The following is a 21,394-nucleotide window of genomic DNA, read 5'->3' as shown; positions in this document are numbered from 1 at the left end:
CACTGAAGCGTACACTTAAAAATGGTTAAAACTGTAAATTTTATGTATATTTTATGTTATGTAAAATTGGAGAAAATTCTATTTATTAGCCTTGAAACTGTATTAACTGGCAGCTGCTGTTTGGAATACTGGACAGACTGAAGTATGCAGGACAGTGCTGTTGATACAATTGGGAGAAAGGGGGAAAATCTGAATGTAAAGTAATTTAGAAGAAACTTATTAGTTAAAGCTGAGGGCTGAAAACATACCCAAGAATAAGATCGAGCTCTGAATTTAGTGACAATGAAGTGTTCTCCCAAGATTGTCTGTGAGAACCCCTATTCTTGCATATCCCTTAAGAAAAATGGTGTCTTCTCTATGAAATATTACTCAATTCCCATGTAGGGGAGTAGGACAGTGGCATAGAAAAGAGTCTGGACCCTGGAACCAGATGATCTGGAACTAAATGCTGGCTCCACTTGATGGAATTTACCTTTTTGTGCTTTGGTGTCATCTGGAAATTAGGAAAAATAATAATAGCACCTTCCTCATAGGGTTTTTGGGAGGTTTAAGTATGTAAATCACTACGGACAGTGTCTGGCATAGTAACAGATGTTATCTATAAGCACAGATGTTAGCTATAATTCTTGTTTCTTCTTCACACTCACAACCAATGCAGTGGTGCTCATCATGTGCTCTGGCTCTCCTGGGGTTCCTGGAGGCCTTTCAGGGGGTCTGTGATGTCAGAACTATTTTCATAATAAGATGTTATGGAGAAAAAGGAACCCTCATTCACTGATGATGGGAATGTAAACTGGTACAGCCACTAAGGAAAACAGTTTGGAGGTTCCTCAAGAAATTAAGATTAGTGTTATCATATGACCAAGCAACCTCTATTCTGGGTATTACCTGAAAAATTTAAAAACACTTATTTACAAAGATACATGCACACCTCTATTCATTGCAGCACTATTCACAGTGGCCAAGACATGGAAACAACCGAAGTGTCCTTCACTAGATGATTGGATGAAGGAGATGTGGAACATACTAGTATATACAACGGAACACTACACAGCCACATGAAAAGATGAAGTACTACCATTTGTAACAACATGGGTGGACCCTGAAAATATCATGCTAAGTGAAGTAAGTCAGAAAAAACAAAGAACCATATGATTTCACTCATATGTGGGATATAATACTGAAACTCATAAACACAGAAAACAGTATGGTGGTTACCAGAGGGAAGGGGGATAGTAAAGGTAAATTGAGGAATTTTGGTTTTTAACAAATTCCTCAAGTGATTCCTATGCACATTAAAAGTCTGAGGAGCACTTCTATCAATCAAGCATTCTCAAACTTTACTACACATCAGCATCACCTTGTCAGCTTGTTAAAAGAGATGCCTAGGCCCCACCCCCTGATAAAAGGGGCCAAATATATGGTGAAGAAAGATGATTTGACTTTGGGTGGTGGGCACACAATGCAATATACAAGTTATGTAATCATGGAGATGTATACTTGAAACCCATATAATCTTATTAACCAATGACACCCTAATAAATGTAATTAAAAAATCATCTTGAAGAAAAAAAAAGACAAAGAAATGTTTTCAGTAAAGAAAATTTAATTTTTTTCTCAGTTTTAATTCCAACTATAGTAAATATAGAAGATACAAGTCACATAAACAAAAGTCCTTTGGAATACACATAATTTTTTGGTCCTGAGCCCAGAAAGTTTGAGAACCACAGTTTTATTGCAATATAGTGTATGTACCAATCCCTCTAAGTTGACTGAGAATGTTTGTGGACAGAAATAATATTTTTCTTTTTTTAATTTCTCAGTCATCAACTGATAGCCTTTTTCACCTGGTGGACAATCAAAAAAGGGATTGAAGTAAAATATAGTAGCAACTACCATTTATTCAGGGACTAGTATATGTTATGTACTATGCTAGCCTTTCATTTAAACCTCACTAGGTTCTAGAATTATCCCTATGATATATATGTGGGAAAATTAGAGACATTAAATAACTTACACAAGGCACAGTTAGTAAATGGAAATGCCAGGATTCAACTGCCATCTGCCTGATTTTAGAAGCCAAGTTGTTAACCATGTCAAAAGGTTGGGAAAATGTAGAAATGAGAGAAGCTATGATTAGGCAAGACAAATTAATTACAAGCATGGTTCCAGTAGTATCTACCAAGTAAGTACCTAGTTTACCTTTGCCAGATGTTTGTAATCTGGATTTCTCTTGGATATTCACAGTGTGACTGTTTTCCCTACTGGCTGTACCAGTTTACATTCCCATCGTCAGTGAACGAGGGTTCCTTTTTCTCCACAATATCTGTGCATGTCTACGCATGACTATAAAAGTGCTGCAAGTATTGATTTGGGGGTTAAAAAGAAATTTTAGTGAGTAGGTGAGTTCACAAATACCAAGTCTGTACGTAATGGATATCAACTGTATTTCCCTAATATTGAAGTGTTAGTTTATTTCTTTTTCTTTCTATTAAAATAATGCCATGGTTAATATTTTTATGCACAAAACATCTTCCTCCTTTAGGAGTATTTCCTTATGAACTACTGGGATAGCTGTAATTTTGATACAGCCTACATACTGCAGTAGTTTTTGGAGTGTCTTGTGTCAATCTTTCAGATTCTTGCTACTTGCAAAGTGTGGTCCGAGGACCAGTAGCATCAGAGTCACCTAGGAGCGAATTAGATGCTGACAAAATTACCCCAGACGAACTGAATCACAGTCTGGTTTTTAACAAAATCCTCAAGTGATTCCTATGCACATTAAAAGTCTGAGGAGCTCTTCTATCAATCAAGCATTCTCAAACTTTACTACACATCAGCATCACCTCCTCAGTTTGTTAAAACAGATGCCTGGGCCCCACCCCCTGAATGCCTGTGGAGTGGCCTGAGAATCTGCATTTCTGAAAGTCTCCCGCTGATGCTGATGTTCCTGGTCTGGGGACCACTGAATAAGCTGGTCTGTGGGTAAGTCCCTCACAGGATTAATGCTTTTAAACTGCGAATGCATCTTTTTCTTGGTAAAAAGGAGAGAAAAGAAAGAATCAATTTATAGCTCATCCAAAGAAATCTTCACTGAAAAGAGCCAGATTTTGTGGAGATGGGTGAGCTAGCCAGAATGGTTAGACCTAAGTCATGGCTGGTGGAGAGAGGCCAAAATGGATGGGTCAACTGAGAAATAAAAATATAGTAACAAAATTGTTTTTCCCTCTTTTTTATTTAGGAATACTCTATTAAATATCATTAAAGTATCTGCAAAAATTATTATTGAGTAGTTTTTCATAAACATGTTATATTTTATGAATTACATACAAAAATAAGATAATGTTAAGAATCTGCTTGGTAAAATGGCAAAGAAACATTTTTTTTGTTTTTCAGTTTTCTGTGATAAGATACAGCAATGAAAGAATAGGTCTCAAAACAAGGCCTCAAAGCTTAGTTTCCTGGTTTTTGGCAACTCCTTGGCTGCGACCACCCAGGAATAAGCTGGAGGAGATTTCTCTTAGAAGATGGAAGCCTCGAGACTCAATTTCCTTACCCCAAACCTTCACGTCCAGTACACAGTCAATTCCAATGCCCAACTATCCTCCAGAGTAAAGACATTTCTGAGTACAAGTCACATGCATTTCAGGTAAACCACGATTACAGTTCATACCGATCATGAGTTTGGCAAACTATTTTCATAATAATAAGGCATTATTTTCTTTTTTACCTGAATAGGTACTCCTTTGGAGTGACACCTCCCTCCCCCTTTTCCTTACCCTAGAGGTCCTTTGGCTTTGCATTAATAATGAGGCTCTCTTGGTCATTTCTCCTTCTTTTCCAGACTTGGTCCAAAGCTTTTAGAATCTGGTTGGCTAGCTGTTCTTTGTTTTTAAAACTACTCCATGGCTTTTCAAATAGTTAGCAGGAAAAAGAGAAAGGCTATTTATAAAGCAATTTGCGGCAAAGGCAGTTTGACTCTTACAAATGCCAGTATCAAAGGCATAAATTTCAGTTAAAGGAAATCCTTATCAATGTAGATAACCTTTGATCAAAGGAGAGCAGGTGCTGTTTCACTGTGTTACGGCAGGAGCCCTGATTGGAGACAAGATCATTACACAAAACATAAAGGATCATGTGATTGTTTTACTTTCTCAAAAAAATCTACACAGGTCTTCAGGTCTCTGAGAATATTAAAGGAAGAGATTAGGGCCTCGCTTTAATAATTGACACAAGCAGAATGAAGCGAATGTTCAGTTATTTTTTATTAGATAAACAGATGGAAGGAATTCTGTTATAAAATGGCCAGAAAAGGGGGGGCGGGGATAAGGAAAGGGGAGGGAGAACCTAGCAAAGCAGTACAATTTCTTTTCAAACTGGCTTTTGACCCTAGCAGCTGCAATATCAGGTGGGTATTTCCCAGGAGTTTCTGTGCTTAGCAAAGGTTTTAAATTAGTCTGTAATTTAGATCTAGAAGTAGTGACTAGAAATATACAAAGGTATGTTGTATCTGTTTGTTCTTGGTGTATTTATTATGAGAGGAAATAATTCGTGAGTAATGAGTAAAATGCTTAATCTCAGTTTCATCAAAATATTATTTTCCCTGAAAAAAGCAATCATGGCTTTGTATTTCGGTGCGCTTGATCTCACGAGTCTCAATTATCCACGCCTGTAGACAGCCTGATGTGTCCCATTGAAGGCAGGCCTGCTCACAACTAGAAATGCAGGCACAGTGCCTCGGGGGTAATAAGAAGCCTCAGTGGGCTTATTTTGCAAATTGAGCCTTTTTTTTGTAATAGCAACTGTGACAGCCCTCCTTAGGACTCTAACAGAGTCTTTTTCAGTCTGGGTGCCAGATCCACTTTCTTTGATTGAAGGTGGAAACTGCTGTCCTGGCTGCCACCTGCCTGAACCCATGAGCCATCAGCTCAGCCACAGTCTCCCTGAGCTCTGCCTCCCTTTTATCTATCACCTTTCTCCAGTGCTTTGTCTTTGGCTATTTCCTAAGCCTTTTACCTTTGGAATCTAGAATTCCACTAACATATCCTCCTAGTACTGTTCAATTCTACTATTACCCTCAGCCCAGGAATTCAGAGTACAAATAAGCACATGGAAAACTGCCATCTGCCAGTGGGAAGTCCTACATTGTTTTTCCTTAAAATTTTTAAACAATTAAAATTGCACAGTTACTACACATTCTCTTAGATTGCCCTGTAGTATATATTGCTTTTTGCAAGATGTTTTCATCACACTGCCATGCATATACTAGTAAATATAACTTATCTTTTTTCTTGGACAAAATCTGCAAACTCAAAACACCAATCCGTCAACCAACTTGTTATTTGGAGAATTCTGAAAAGAATAATTTTTTTGAAAGCTAGTAACTCTCATGCAAAATAACAAAATCTTAATTTTTCAAAGACTGGTTATACACATTTATGGATTTAATGGGTCTTCATTTTCTTATTTACTGCAGTCTTCCCTCCTTCATCACACTCCAGCCTGAATTAGAGAATGGTAGGAAGAAGTGAGAGATGGATAGAAAGAGCCAATATGGTGAATTTTGTTTTTTAGTAGCACTAATAAAAGTCAGGTCAAGGAAAAGTCTACAACAGATAACCAAACTGAGGTTATTAGATAGATTTTCTGTTGCCACATCCCATAGTAGTCCAGACTCCCAAATCACTCATCGAATGAAAGCTCTCTCTTGACTACAAAGAACAACGGCAAAGACAGATGACATTTATAATGGGCATGTCTAAGACGACAAGGTCAGATCTCATCAGGACTCTATTTCCTGCTTATGAGGAAGTCCCTAGGCACTTCTGAAAGTGATTTAAGCTTTTTATATCTCATCCAGATATCACCTGACCTTCTGACACTTTCTCCGCCTCTTCAACTATAGCAGCATCTGTGGGGGTGGAACTACAAGGATACTATGAAAAAATTGGAGTAAAGATAGATTTTAACCAAATTCTTTTAGAAATTGTCACTTGCCTACTGACCTTGGTAATAACCAGATTCCAACAACCCTACCATGTTAGAGTTAGAAAGGACATTGGAGATCAGCAAAAACAATTACTTTATCTCATATATTAAAACCAAAGCTGAGGAAAGAGAATTGTCCTGCCAAGGGTGTCCTGAGACTACTCCATGGGCCCTTATAGTCTTAGTCCAATTCTTTCCTCATTGCATCATGTGCCTTACAGAAAGTAAATAGACTTCATGCTGAATTTATCTATTATTAACATAAGTCATCCTTAGATAAAGAAAAAAGGCAGGTAAGTGGTTGCATAATGGAACTTCATTATTTAAAACTTTATTATGCAATTTACTCTTTGTTAAAGATGGCACATGTGAATCTCCTGCTAAAGTGTAAAAAGCAAAAGAAATTTAAGTGTCTTCTATATTGTCTACTCTGGTGGTTCTCTGCCCAGTTCATGTGGGAACTAGACACATGCCCCTCACTGACTATCACTCACGATGCAGTGATTCTCAGTGGTGACATTATGAAGGACACCCCCACAGACACACACACATCCACAGACATACTGAGAAGGATCTACTAATAGGGCAGCAAGCAGAGTTTCAAAACGTCTCCCAAACACCACCCTAGCCCTGGCCTCCACTAATGGAAAATGCACTAATCCCAGAAAATGGCGTCACACAATAAACCAATGTTTCAGAGTGTCTACCCTGCCGGGCTTGGGGTATAAAGTGGTGAACAAAAAGTTAACACTAAATATTAACCTTGAGTTTCAGTACTTAGAAGACACTATATATCCAAAATGCCTGACTTGGTCCGCCATCAGCCCCAGGGTTAGCCGGTTCCTTAATTTCTTTGACTATACAAAGACTATACAAGGAAAAAAGTCCCCTTTTTACTTTACTGCATCTCCAGCACTCTTCATTCCTTCCCACTTTTATTTTTCTCCTTAACATTTATCACTGTCTAAACATAATTTATTTATTCATTGTTTGTGTTTGTCAATAAAAAAAGCTTAAGAGGGCAATAATTTTTGTCTGTTTTTTCCACTGCTGTGTACCCGGTACTTAGAACATATAGTAATTGCTCAATAAATATGTGTTGAATAAATGAATGCCAACACCTCCACACCTGCAAATTCTATTTGATCTATCCTCTTTTCCATCATGGGCTCCAAGCCATTCCCATCAGTCATTCTTTTTTTTTTTTTTTTTTTTTTTTTACTATATATTTTTATTGATTTCAAAGAGGAAGGGAGAGGGAGAGAGAGATAGAAACATCAATGATGAAAGAGAATCATTGATTGGCTGCCTCCTGCACACCCCCAACTGGGGATCGAGTCCACAACCCAGGCATGTGCCCTTGACTGGAATCGAACCCGGGACCCTTCGGTCCACAGTCCGACGCTCTATCCACTGAGCCAAACCAGCTAGGGCCCCTTCAGTCATTCTTACATGCCTAGTATATTGGCCTTCCATCCTCTTAGAATTTTTCCTGCCAGCTGCACCTAGGCAGAGTATAGCCAGCCTAGGATCCATGATGAAGTATCACATGATATACTTCTTTTACCCCCACTCTCTTATCTCCCACTATACCTACTGTGGCAACACTTATCCCTATATTATCCCCACAATGAAACTTATCTTGCTCTTTGTTCAGTCCAGAGCATTTCTAGAGAAAATCTAAGATTCATGCTAATGACTGGAGCAATAACAATTCTTGGTTAGGACTCAATAATGCTCAAAAGAAAAGGAATGGGATTAAAAATTAGAGCTGAATTTGAAAATGGGGCATGATGTGCACTACCTGGTATCTTTGGCTGAGTCAGACCCATTCTGAACCTATTTTCTTCTCTGTGAAATGGGGGTAATAGTACCTACTTCATATTCATGAGTGTTATATTTTAAATGAAATAATGTATGTGAAAGCTCTTAGCAGATTTATAGCATGTAGAAGGTGCTTAATAAATGTTAGCTGCTACTCTTCCTTCAATTTAACATATTTTACTAACCTTCAGTGATGCCCTCACTCTTTGAAAATGACTAATTCCTACTTAGCAAGAAAATCCATGCTTTCTAGTATGAACCTTCTTACTTTTCCTCTCTCCTCTCATTTCCATATCAGAATTCTATGTCTTCAGATATCCTTTCTCCTATTCTTTTCTAAGACTAGCCCTTTGTCCATGCCAATAGTTTTCAACCATGGCTGCACATCAGAATCATCTGGGGAGCTTTTTAAAACTGCAGGTGTCTGGGTCCATCACAGACCAATTAACATGGATCTCTGGAGGTGGGAGCTTGGCATCGGTATTTTTTTTAAGTTCCCTGGTAGGGTGACAAGACAATTCAATAGGGGTTGGGGGTGGAGGTGGGGGAAGAACATTTTTTTTTTAAACAATTATTGCTGGAAATGGATGGATATCCTCCTTCAAAAGAATGAAATTGAATCCATGCATAAAAGTGAACTCAAAATGGATCATAGACTTAAATGTAAAAGCTAAAACTCTTAGAAAAAAACATAAGAGTAAATCTTCATAACTTTGGGTTAGGCAAAGCCTTCTTAGATACGACATCAAAAGCACAAGCAACAAAGAAAAAATAGATAAATTTAAATTTCTGTGCTACAAACAATATCAAGAAAGTAAAAAGACAAATCACAGACTAAAATAAGATATTTGCAAGCTACATATTTGATAAAGAACTTGTACCTAGAATATAGAAAGAATACTTAAACTTAATAATAAGATTAATAACCTAATTTTGTAAATGGGTAAAAGATGTAAATCAACATTTCTCCAAAGAAGAAATACAGATGGCCAATAAGCACATTTCCTGAAAATGTATATTTATATGACCCAGCAATTCTACTTCTAGGTATATAACCAAGAGAAATAAAAATGTATCTTCACACAAAAACTTGTTCACAAATTTACACAGCAGCATTATTCATAACAGGCAAAAAGTGGAAACAAGTCAAATGTCCATCAGTTGAACGGATAAATAAAAATGTGGTATATTTGTAAATGAATATTATTCAGTAATAGAAAGGAATGAAGCACTGATATGTTCTATAATATGGAACTTTTAAAACCTCATACTAAGCAAAAGAAACCAGTCATAAAAACACATATCTTGTATAATTTTGTTTATATGAAATGATTAGAATAGGCAAATCTATGTATAGAGAAAGCAGATTAGTGGTTGCCTAGTGCTGGGGTGCTGAGGGGAAATGAGGAGTGACTGCTAATGTGTATGGGTTTCCTTCTGCAATGATGAAAATGTTCTAAAATGATTGTGGTAAGTGTTGAACAACTCTCTGAACATACTAAAAACAACTCAAGAGGGGAGAGAGAGAGAGAGAGAGAGAGAGAGAGAGAGAGAGAGAGAGAGAGAGAAAGAAGAAGAAGAAGAAGGAGGAGGAGGAGGAGGAGGAGGAGGAGGAGGAGGAGGAGGAGGAGGAGGAGGAGGAAAGAGAAGAGGAGAGGAGAGGAGAGGAGAGGAGAGGAGAGGAGAGGAGAGGAGAGGAGAGGAGAGGAGAGGAGAGGAGAGGAGAAGAGAAGAGAAGAGAAGAGAAGAGAAGAGAAGAGAAGAGAAGAGAAGAGAAGAGAAGAGAAGAGAAGAGAAGAGAAGAGAAGAGAAGAGAAGAGAAGAGAAGAGAAGAGAAGAGAAGAGAAGAGAAGAGAAGAGAGAAGAGAGCAAGCAAGTGAGCATCTCTCCCAGGTAAAGTCTGTTTGCAGAGGCCAGTTTCTGAACTGCAACACTATAACACTACATCTCCTGTAGTAACTTACCTTCTAGAGTCCTTAGGGGTAAAGATGGCATCTTCTAAATCTTTCCCCAATGTCCTTAAGGAATAATACCCAACACAGAACAAAAATGTGATATCTTTAAATTTTTTTTAAGTAAAAGAGTGTTCTTGGGAGAATGTTGTTGATTTTAATTAAAATTGCTAGAGTCAGGCTGTCACCTGGCAGAATTGGTCATGTTGGCTATCTCGATTCATTTCAACCCCCCAAGTAATTAATTCAGCTGCAGCCCATAGAGGGAGGGTAGGCAGACAGTGTAAACCCAACTGACCGGTTCTGTCACCCAGAGATCGGTTGCTTCATATACCAGTGGATGTGGCCTCCGGCCCTTAGGAACCATTCTTTTGACAGTTCCCCAGGACATGGCTCTGGTTTGACTGACTTTGTTTACTAAATAAATTAATTCCTACTTCTGGAGCAGCTTCAATTTTTAAACAGAAAGCCATCTATTGATAGTCACTGATACACAGGATTTTATTGTTTGATATTAAACAATTAAGAGTTATTGTTTTTTTCCCTACAAGTACACTATACATGAAAATAAATATAAACTAGAATACAGACACTAGGAGTGGAAGAGAGGGAGATTCTATAGCCACTCTCAATCTTAAAGAGATAGTTTTACTTTACCAAATCCATAGGGCAGACTGCATTTCTTGCACAAAATAAAACTCTCTCTTGGCAAAATGTATATAAGAAACAGAGTCTGATCAACATTTCTTAAGATGAGTTTGATTATTAAACACATTATTTTTAAATTCTAAGAATTCAGTCTTTTGATTTGGCAGTGAGCTAATAGATTTCAATAATTTAAAATAACTTTAAAATTGCTTCTTTCAACATAGTCTCTGGAGGTACACATAAAAAATTGAAATAAATCTAGATGTTTACAAGTATAGGAAACAATGTCATTTGTTTAACCCAGCCCATAAAAAATAGCAAAATAGGAAATCATACTTGTCTGAATATAGGACAAAGATCTGGTTCAGAATCAGGCAGAAGTTCTCCCTTCTATAACTCTAGTGAGTTTAATTGCACTCAGAAAAACAAAATGAGTGAGGGCAATGCCAAGATGGGAAGCAAAAGAGAATTCTAAATCCTCAGGTAATTTTGAAATGAAATGAGTTTACAGTTGGGAGATTCCCCAATAAGAAAATTCAAAAGATATCATTAGAGCCATAATTTAGAAGCCTTGTTTCATGAGAAAAGATTGGAATATGAAATTCTCAAAACTAAGTATTGATTATACAAGGTAAACATGACGAGGCTCAATGATAAGACATTTTGCTTCCTCTCTCACTGGAAAGGACAGTGAGATCCCTGCCACAGACTAGAACATAAATTGCTCAAAGTGAGGCAGTTGGAAAAGGCTATTAGATTAATCGGGCTGAGGAGATGCCCAAAGGCAGAACATGTCACAATGTCACCTCTCTCTTCTTTACTATCACAATTTTCACCAGAATAAACCAGAGCTTTGGAAAACAAATTCAATCACAAACACTAACTTTTTGTTAACACTCTGAGCAAACTATCAAACCAACTTCATGCACTGAACACATCAGAACTTGTCCATGTTTCCCAAACACCATGGAACAAACTATTTTCAGTACCTTGGAAAAATAGTCACGTGCATTTCTACACAATATAATTATGGAACATATTAAGAAAAGATTTCTTAGTTTTCACGAAAGGATAGTAAAAAGTCAGAATTTAAGGGTAATTCCCCTTTTGCCTCTGGTGCAGGCTTTTAGGTTTTTGAAAATATAAATAAAATGTACAGAGTGACAGGAAGAGCTACAAACACGTATAAATACACCACTCCAGCTCCCATAATAAAAGCTTTTAAGAAAAAATGGTTGGACAAGTATTCATCTTCCCCAAATTGCAATCCCAGGATATTGGTTGTCACACAATTATGAAACAAAGGCAAGGTGAAGGGTGAGAAACAACAGAGAGGACAGCAGGAAGGAAGACAAGTGCTCAGCAGGCTGGATCCTGCTCCTTCTAGCTGGCCGGGCTTTCCCCAGCACCTTTCTGGTATCGGTTCCGGGCTTTTCCTCCAAAACAATCCACATCATCTCTCCGAGACATGAATCTCTCTTAAAGGAAAGCCAGGCCAGCATCCAGAGGTAACGTGCAGAACCGTAAATGAAAAATGTCCACGTCTCGCAGGCAGACAAGCAAAGGAGAGCCAGCTGTCAGTTTCAGACGCCGCTGGCTGTAACGGGGTTTCGGGTTTCTCTCTGTCTCCGTCGGTCTGTCTCTCTCACCTTGTCTCCCTCAATAATGTCAGCTTCCTAATCACCTCAAATCACAAATACAGTCTCCCTCTGTCCTTGAATAATATATGCCGAGGAAACAGAAAAAGAGAGGGCGATACTCACAACAATGAAGAATTCCTACACATGTCGTTCCATTTTCTTGCATCGAAAAGATGAAAGGTTAATTTAAAAAGCCTTGCAGGATTAGAGCAATGAGGGGGAGGGGAATTCCGCCCACACAATCCAGCAGCCCACCGCACAGGAGCCCGCAGGCTTGCTGACGTCACAGATTCATGAATGGATGTAAATTGGGCTGGTTTAGGATTCCGCACGGACTCCGCTGTGGTGTGTGCCTTGAAAAAGAGAGGGCGGGTCCAGAGCAGTGCCGGCCAATGGGCTTCGGGCGGGCATGGCGTGCCTCCTCTTAGAAGGAATCTGGTCACAGAATAAACAGAGCCCGCCAATCAGGCGTCTGCCACGGCCTCAGACGGGCAGCTTAAGGAGGTGTGTGTGTGTGTGTGTGTGTGTGTGTGTGTGTGTGTGGTGTGTGTGGTGTGTGTGTGTGTGTGGTGTGTGTGTGTGGTGTGTGTGTGTGGTGTGTGTGTGGTGTGTGTGGTGTGTGTGTGTGGTATGTGTGTGTGTGGTGTGTGTGTGGTGTGTGTGTGTGGTATGTGTGTGTGGTGTGTGTGTGGTGTGTGTGTGTGGTGTGTGTGGTGTGTGTGTGGTGTGTGTGTGTGTGTGTGTGGTGTGTGTGTGTGGTATGTGTGTGTGGTGTGTGTGGTGTGTGTGGTGTGTGTGGTGTGTGTGGTGTGTGTGTGTGGTGTGTGTGGTGTGTGTGTGGTGTGTGTGTGTGTGGTGTGTGTGTGTGGTGTGTGTGGTGTGTGTGTGTGGTGTGTGTGGTGTGTGTGTGGTATGTGTGTGTGTGTGGTGTGTGTGTGTGGTGTGTGTGGTGTGTGTGTGGTATGTGTGTGTGTGGTGTGTGGTGTGTGTATGGTGTATGTGTGTGTGGTGTGGTGTGTGTGTGTGGTGTATGTGGTGTGGTGTGTGTGGTGTGTGTGTGGTGTGTGTGTGTATATGTGTGTTAGGTGTGTGTTTCAAGAAAACATTATTATTGCTATTGAATGAGAGGATCAAAATAGAATTTCAGTGGAATCAATGCTACCAAAAAAGCATCTAGAGAAATGACAGTCTTTTATTAGAGCAATTTTAACGCTTTTCTTGCTGTTCAGCAATGTGTATGATGTGATGTGATTTTAAAAATAATAATAAAAGTCAGGGAAATAGTTTCCAAAACTGATAACCAAGGGACATGCTTGCCCCACACACCAAGACTTGTCAAAGCAAAATAATAGGGAAATAACCTAGTGATTAAGGAAATAAAAATATGTAAGATGATATTACATAAATGTAATTGTTTTGTAGAACAGTATCATCTTGCTGACCTTGCGATGCATCAAAAGTGGGTGTGAAAGAGTAACTACCTTTAAATAAAGTAGAAAATTTCCTCATTGGTTTGTTAAACTTCTGACATTCCTCCCAAAGAGCTCCTAATGAATCTTAGAGCAAATGTTAATTTTAGTAAGGTGCCTTATTATGAACAGCAAAAACAACTGTATTAAATTTACCCAAAGAGCTCACAACATTTTAAAAAATTAAAATAAACGTTAACACTTTTATTAAAGTATAATTGATATACAAAGAACTGTACATATTTAATGTGTACAATTTGATGAGTTTGGAAATATACAAACATCTGTGATACTATTACCATAGTCAGTGTAGTACACATGTCCAATATCTCTAAGAGTTTCCGTGTGTTCCGTGGGTTTTTTGGTTGTTTTTGGTTTTGGTGTTTGTGATAAGAACACTTAACATGAGCTCTGCCCTCTTAGCAAATTTTGAAGTACACAATATAATATTGCATTCTTAACTACAGGCACTATGTTTACAGCATATCTCTAGAACTTATTCATCTAGCATAACTGAAACTCAACACCCATTAAATAACAACTCCCTACTTCCTCTTCCCTCAGCCCCTGGCAACCACTATTGTATTCTCGGTTTCTATTAGTTTGGCTGCAGAATTGCTCATATAAGTGGAATCATGCAGTATTTGTCTTTTTTGTGACTGGCTTATTTCACTTAACATAATGTCTTCTAGGTTCATCCATGCTGTCATAAATGGCAGGATTTCCTTCTTTTTTAAGGCTGAATAATACTCCTTTGTATGTATATCCCACATTTTCTTTATCCATTCATCTGTCATTTACATTTGGGTTATTTCCATGTCTTACTTATTGTATAATGCTGCAATGAACATAGGAGTATAGAGATCTCTTCAAGATACTGAATTCAATTCTTTTGAACATATTCCCAGAAGTGAGATAGCTGGGTCATATGGCAGTTCTATTCTCAATTTTATGAGGAACCTCTATACTGTTTTCCATAGCTGCTGCACCATTTGTATTCTCACCAACCTTGCCAGCAAGGGTGTACAAGGGTTCCAATTTCTCCACAACTTTGCTGACACTTACTTATATTTTATCTTTTAATAATAGCCAACCTAAGAAGTATGCGGTGATATCTCATAGTTTTGATTTGTATTTTCCTGATAGTTAATGATGTTGGGCATTTTCTCATATACCTGTTGGCCATCTGTATGTCTTCTTTGGAGAAACATCAATTTAAGTTCTTTGCCCACCTTTCACACTGGACTTAGCAATGATTGCCTGGATATAACACCAAACGCACATCAACAAAAACAAAAATATACAAGTGGGACTACGTCAAAGTAAAGAGCTTCTGCACAGCAAAGGAAATAATCCACAGAATGAAAAGAGCAATACAAAATGGGATAAAATATTTTCAAACCATGTATCTGATAAGGGGTTAATTTCCGAAATATATAAGGAACTCATACAACTCAACAGTACAAACACAAATAACTTGTGGCATTTCTCTACTATTTAAAAAGGTTCAAAGTTACACAAAAGTGGAGATTAATATAATTTACTGCCCTTGTATCCCATCACTTTGCTTCACAACTGCCAATACTTTACTAATACGGATCCCAACTTCTTTGAACTTGGGAAATGGCCTTAAGTCCTTGAATCTGGAACCATAGTGGTTAATATAAGGCCTCAGTATGAAGTGTCCAGTGACCAGGAACGTTCTGAACAGAGATCTGTTCTCCCAGTCAGATTATTTGAACAGCTGAGAGAAGAAAAGCATTTGCCTTTTTCTTATGGTGAGTTCAAACCTGACACAAGTAAATACTGCACTGCTTAGCTCATTTGGAAAAAGAAAACTTCCAGGATTCTTTTGCACACAAAGATGTTCAGTTTGCTGTTCTATATACTAAAGCACCAGAATATTATTGGTAAGTAACATATTCACCAAATTTCCACAGGAGCTTATTGTGAAATATCACTATGGAAAAAATAGACCAAAGAAATTTACCCAGGTAATGTGGGAGTGCTCAAGACCAATACAGTACTGATATATTCTTCATAGGCTGAGTGCACCACATTGGACTATATCAACATGTCCATGTCCCCAGATTATTTTAGAACCCACAAATGAAAAGACAAGAAAATACATCTTTTTTTTTTTAACAGAAATCAAAACCAACCAGAATACGCTAAAAGAATCAGATTTACAAAAAAATGTTTTCTTTTTTTTAATTAAACCTTTATTGTTCAGATTATTATATTAGTTACTCTTTTTTCCCACTATAACTCCCCTCCACCCAGTTCCCACCCCACCCTCCGCCCTCACTCCCCACCCACTGTCCTCATCCATAGGTGCACGATTATTGTCCAATCTCTTCCCTCACCCCACACCCCTCCCCCCCCAAGAATAGTCCATTCCCTTTCTGTGTCCCTGATTCTATTACAATCGCCAGTTCATACTGTTTATCAGATTATTTATTCCCTTGATTTTTAGATTCACTTGTTAATAGATGTGTATTTGTTGTTCATAATTTGTATCTTTATCTTTTTCTTGCTCTTCCTCTTCTTAAAGGATACCTTTCAGCATTTCATATAATACTGGTTTGGTGGTGATGAACTCCTTTAGCTTTATCTTATCTGTGAAGCTCTTTATCTGGCCTTCACTTCTGAATGATAGTTTTGCTGGATAAAGTAGTCTTGGTTGTAGGTTCTTGGTATTCATCACTTTGAATATTTCTTGCCACTCCCTTCTGGCCTGCAAAGTTTCTATTGAGAAATCAGCTGACAGTCGTATGGGTACTCCCTTGTAGGTAACTGAGTTTCTTTCTCTTGCTGCTTTTAAGATTCTCTCTTTGTCTTTTGCTCTTGGCATTTTAATTATGATGTGTCTTGGTGTGGTCCTCTTGGGATTCCTTTTGTTTGGGGTTCTCTGTGCTTCCTGGACCTGTAAGTCTATTTCTTTCACCAGGTGGGGGAAGTTTTCTGTCATTATTTCTTCAAATAGGTTTTCAATATCTTGCTCTCTCTCATCTTCTGGCACCCCTATAATTCGGATGTTGGTACACTTGAAGCTGTCCCAGAGGCTCCTTACACTATCTTTGTATTTTTGGATTCTTTTTTCATTTTGCTTTTCCGGTTGGGTGTTTTTTGTTTCTTTGTATTTCAAATCTTTGACTTGATTCTTGCGCTCCTCTGGTCTGTTGTTGGGAGTCTGTATAATGTTCTTTATTTCAGTCAGTGTATGCTTAATTTCTAGTTGGTCCTTTATCACAACATCGAGGGTCTCATTAGATTTCTTGAGGATCTCACTACATTTATCGGCGGTCTCACTGGTCTTGAGGATCTCACTGCATTTATCGGCGGTCTCACCAGTCTTTTCGAGGGCCTTATTAAGTTTATCGGCGGCTTCTAGACAGTTCTTTAAAGACCTTAAAAGTGTGGTTTTGAACTCTATATCCAGCAGTTTGCTTTCCTCCGATTCTGTCGTTTGTGTCCTGTTTCTTTGTCTCGGCATTTTTTATGCTTCGCTGTGTCGATAGAGTTCCTTTCTGTGCTAAGTGTCCCAATTACCTGAGGTAGACACTCTTGGTGCACCCCCTTGTGGGCTTTGTGCACAGTCTTGTTGTAATTAAGCCTTGATTGTTGTAGTTATCACTGTGAGGAATTGACCTCCAGGCCAATTGGCTGTGAGAATCAGCTGTGTCTGCAGTGGGAGAACTTCTCTGTGCTGGAGACACCCCTCTGGGGCTAGACTTGCTTCAAAGGGGCTGTGGTGCTCACTGAGTCTGCCCCCTGAGTGTGTCTTTTATGGTTCCACAGAGCTGCAAACTGGATGGTCCCACTCTGACCTCTGGGCTTCCTGGCTCCTGGATCTCTAGGGAGGTGCTAATCTAGCCTTTGCCTGAGGCTATCCAGCAAAAGTCTCCATGCAGGACTTGGGTGGGGAGGGTCCCACGGGATCAACAGGGCGGGGTTAGCAATTATGGCTGCTCTCAGTCTTGCCCTCAGAGGCTCTGCTTCTCAGTGTCCCAGTAATTGCTGCAAGCCCCACGGAGAGAAAGCTGCCCTAGGGTTCTGAGCGATGCCAGACAGTCCCGCTTCTCCCGTATGAGTCTGGGTCCCTAGAGACTCGCCCGGAGCTGGAGCTCAGAGTCTGAGACTCCCTCCCGATTGAAAACAACAACCACGCCCTCAGCCACCAGCCTGCTCTGCATGCACTCTGCACCTTAGTATTTTACTTCCGCACTGCGCCTCCTCTGAGTCTCGGTATGTTTTACTCTTTCCTCCTAGTTGTAGAACTTCCACTCAGCCAGCCTTCCTGTGGTTCTGGATGATGTCCGTTCCGTCTTTTAGTTGTATTTTTGAAGTGGTTGTTTGAGGCAGCAAACTCTGGTGTTTACCTATGCCGCCATCTTGGTTTCTCTCCAAAAAATGTTTTCTTTCAAAATAATACAGACTAACTCATAGAAGGCAGCAGCCACTTTGTGGAACATGTCAATAAAATGGCCAGTCTGTTATAGAGACTTACAGTTGCTGTAAGGTTTGATGGCAACATCATTAGGAATAAGTCCACCAGGAATCAGGGTAGTCTCTGAAGCAACTCAACAAAACAGTCTATAAATGCTTCTAATAACTGCCACCTAAGATGTTGGCTCACTATGTAACCTGGAAAATAAAAACTAGCTGGCTCTATGGACTTGCCATTTTAATAAGCTGAACTCAGTCTGGTTAGCATGCTTCCCTGTACCACAGAAATATCAACCGGGCCAACAAAACTTTCTCCATGTCAAATATCATGGGAAATCATTGAGAAGATAAGCTGTCTCTCCAAATGACAAAAACTGTAGAGATTGTTGGAGGAAGCCATTGTTGTTTTAGGGACAGAAGGAAGGCAGGGAACGGGGCCCATGAGAAATGTACATTGGAGAGCAACACTGCTGGGAAACTTCGTGCGATGATGGAAATGTTCTATAATTTGCACTGTCAAACACAGTAGCCACATGTGGCTACTTAGCATTTGAAATGTGTTTAGGAACTGAGTTTTAAATTATATTTAATTTGAATTAAGTTAAATTTAAAAATAGTCCATGTGGCTGGTGGCTACTGGGGACACAGCAATTCGAGAGATATGAAGCCAAGTCCCATCATCACAAGTAATTTTGTATTTCAGCATTGGGCAGGGTAAGTGTGAAGACTATAAAGTCACTATCAAGGTGAGTAGTTCTTTTAAGATCCAAAGGATTTGGTTCAACTTTTAATAATGACTGGAAGATGATTCTGGTCTCATTCCCAACAGGATATTAAAGACTCATTATTCGAAAAAGACCCTAAGAATAGAAGTCAAAGTACAATTTTTCTGCTATAAAAATATGAGCTAGTCTAGTTTAGATTTTTATTTTAGTAAATTTAGTTGTGGTTTTTTTTTTTAAATAATAACATTTAAGTCAGAGTCTAAGAGAAGTCCAAAATATTATGACCCTGTGAAAAATTTTGTCAGAAATACCAGGATAAAGAAATAATATAATGACCTCAAATGCCAATGCATAAAGATTCAGATTTCCTTCACAAGCAACACTGTGTAGTAGTGAAAAGCCAGTAAAGATTTGGGTTCAAATCCTGATGCTACCACTTATCAGTTAGTTATGTAAGTTCAGAGAAACCTGGGTTTCATTTTCTCATTATTAAAATGAGGATAATAATAGGCTCTGCCTACTGTGTGGAAGTTAAATAAAATAACACATGTAAAGAGTCTAGTACAATACTTGCGTATAGAAGATGCTCAGTAAATGATACTGGTAGCAGTTTTTATTTTATTGCTATTATTCAAATACCATGGGTCCTTCTACTCTCTCAGCAAGAGAAATTTCAACTGTACAGATCCAAGAATAAAAAACACAGAAAAGAATACAACATCTTTATTTTGCTTGTAATATAGCCTGACTATATCTTTGCAGGAAATTTTTAAAATATATATTAGTGACACATCGTTCCCCCAAAAGCTTATTCAAATCATTTTCCTTTGGGATTCTCACAGCCACTTGGCCTGGAGGTCAAATCCCCCCTAGTATTAGCTACAACAATCAAGGCTTAACTACAAGACTGCGCACAAAGACCACTAGGGGGTGCACCAAGAAAGCATAACAAAATGCGGAGACAAAGAAACAGGACAAAATTGTCAATGGAAGATATAGAGTTCAGAACCACACTTTTAAGGTCTCTCAAGAACTGTCTAGAAGCCGCCGATAAACTTAATGAGATCCTCGAGAAATCTAATGAGACCCTCGATGTTGTGATAAAGAACCAACTAGAAATTAAGCATACACTGACTGAAATAAAGAATACTATACAGACTCCCAACAACAGACCAGAGGAGCGCAAGAATCAAGTCAAAGATTTGAAATGCGAAGAAGCAAAAAACACCCAACCGGAAAAGCAAAATGAAAAAAGAATCCGAAAATACGAAGATAGTGTAAGGAGCCTCTGGGACAGCTTCAAGCGTACCAACATCCGAATTATAGGGGTGCCAGAAGATGAGAGAGAGCAAGATATTGAAAACCTATTTGAAGAAATAATGACAGAAAACTTCCCCCACCTGGTGAAAGAAATAGACTTACAGGTCCAGGAAGCGCAGAGAACCCCAAACAAAAGGAATCCAAAGAGGACCACACCAAGACACATCATAGTTAAAATGCCAAGAGCAAAAGACAAAGAGAGACTCTTAAAAGCAGCAAGAGAAAGAAACTCAGTTACCTACAAGGGAATACCCATACGACTGTCAGCTGATTTCTCAATAGAAACTTTGCAGGCCAGAAGGGAGTGGCAAGAAATATTCAAAGTGATGAATACCAAGAACCTACAACCAAGATTACTTTATCCAGCAAAGCTATCATTCAGAACGGAAGGTCAGATAAAGAGCTTCACAGATAAGGAAAAGTTAAAGGAGTTCATCACCACCAAACCAGTATTATATGAAATGCTGAAAGGTATCCTTTAAGAAGAGGAAGAGCAAGAAAAAGGTAAAGATACAAATTATGAACAACAAATATGCATCTATCAACAAGTGAATCTAAGAATCAAGTGAATAAATAATCTGATGAACAGAAAAAAAAAATCATTTTCCTTTGGGAGTTTGGGGAATACTCTATGAGGCTCTAAAGCAGAGGAGAGGAAAAATCCTCAGGAAGTTAAAGTATATGACTAAAAACTCTCTTTATAAAAACAAAATAAATAAAAAGAAAGATAATTTTTTATGTAAAGATGTAGTATGTATATAATGATATTAACTAATATGGAAAACAATCTGTCTACAAGGTGGGAACGCTAGTCAGAGAATTTTCTACTTCCATATGAGAATATTAACCCCAACTTTCCTTGTTTTCAAAGCATACCTTAAGTCAATGATTTCAATCTTCAAATTTCAATACTCAAAGACCTCAGCAGACTATTAATTCAATCTTCTGTTGTTGTTGCTGCCCAGCTCCCAAATGCCTATCTGAGAAAGTGATTTTTAAGAAACATCTAAGGAAAAACATTCTTATAAGCATCATTAAAATCTATCCTTGTATCAGAAAGATATATCATCAGAAAGCTACATGCTACCTAAATATCATTAGCCTAGAGACCCCCTTAGCAGAATCACTATCATTGAGTTACATTTTAATGTTATAGTTTGCTTTTACCAAGAATAATTGTAAGGAGCAGTCATATTGCTTCTGTGTTGTCCATTATTCTGCATGATGTCTAATATATATGGAAATTATAGGAAGAATTCACTTTAGAAAAGACTTTTGTTCTTGAAGGATTATTAGGCATCCACCTTTTAAATGACAACAGTGTAATCAACTGAATTGCCACTGTTTTGTCCCTGCTTCTGGGAAACTTAGAGCATTAT

At 38.5% G+C, this 21,394-nt stretch overlaps 1 protein-coding gene across 3 annotated transcripts in view; it reads right to left on the bottom strand.

Moving 5' to 3' along the window:
- Nucleotides 1–21,394, bottom strand: part of MAP3K13 (mitogen-activated protein kinase kinase kinase 13) — a 161,249-nt gene that overhangs the window by 78,231 nt on the left and 61,624 nt on the right. Inside the window, exon 1 of one of the 3 annotated variants that reach the window (XM_059687260.1) lies at nucleotides 12,176–12,417. The exons of the other annotated variants lie outside the window; for them this stretch is intronic. The gene's annotated coding sequence lies outside the window, so the exon portion shown is untranslated. Of the gene's footprint in view, nucleotides 1–12,175; nucleotides 12,418–21,394 lie in introns of those variants that run through there. 3 annotated transcript variants of the gene reach the window in all.

Source organism: Myotis daubentonii, chromosome 3, assembly GCF_963259705.1.
Source record: "Myotis daubentonii chromosome 3, mMyoDau2.1, whole genome shotgun sequence".
Classification (NCBI taxonomy): domain Eukaryota; kingdom Metazoa; phylum Chordata; class Mammalia; order Chiroptera; family Vespertilionidae; genus Myotis; species Myotis daubentonii.
The sequence above is the reverse complement of the archived record's forward strand: the minus strand, read 5'-3'. Positions and strand labels throughout refer to the sequence as shown.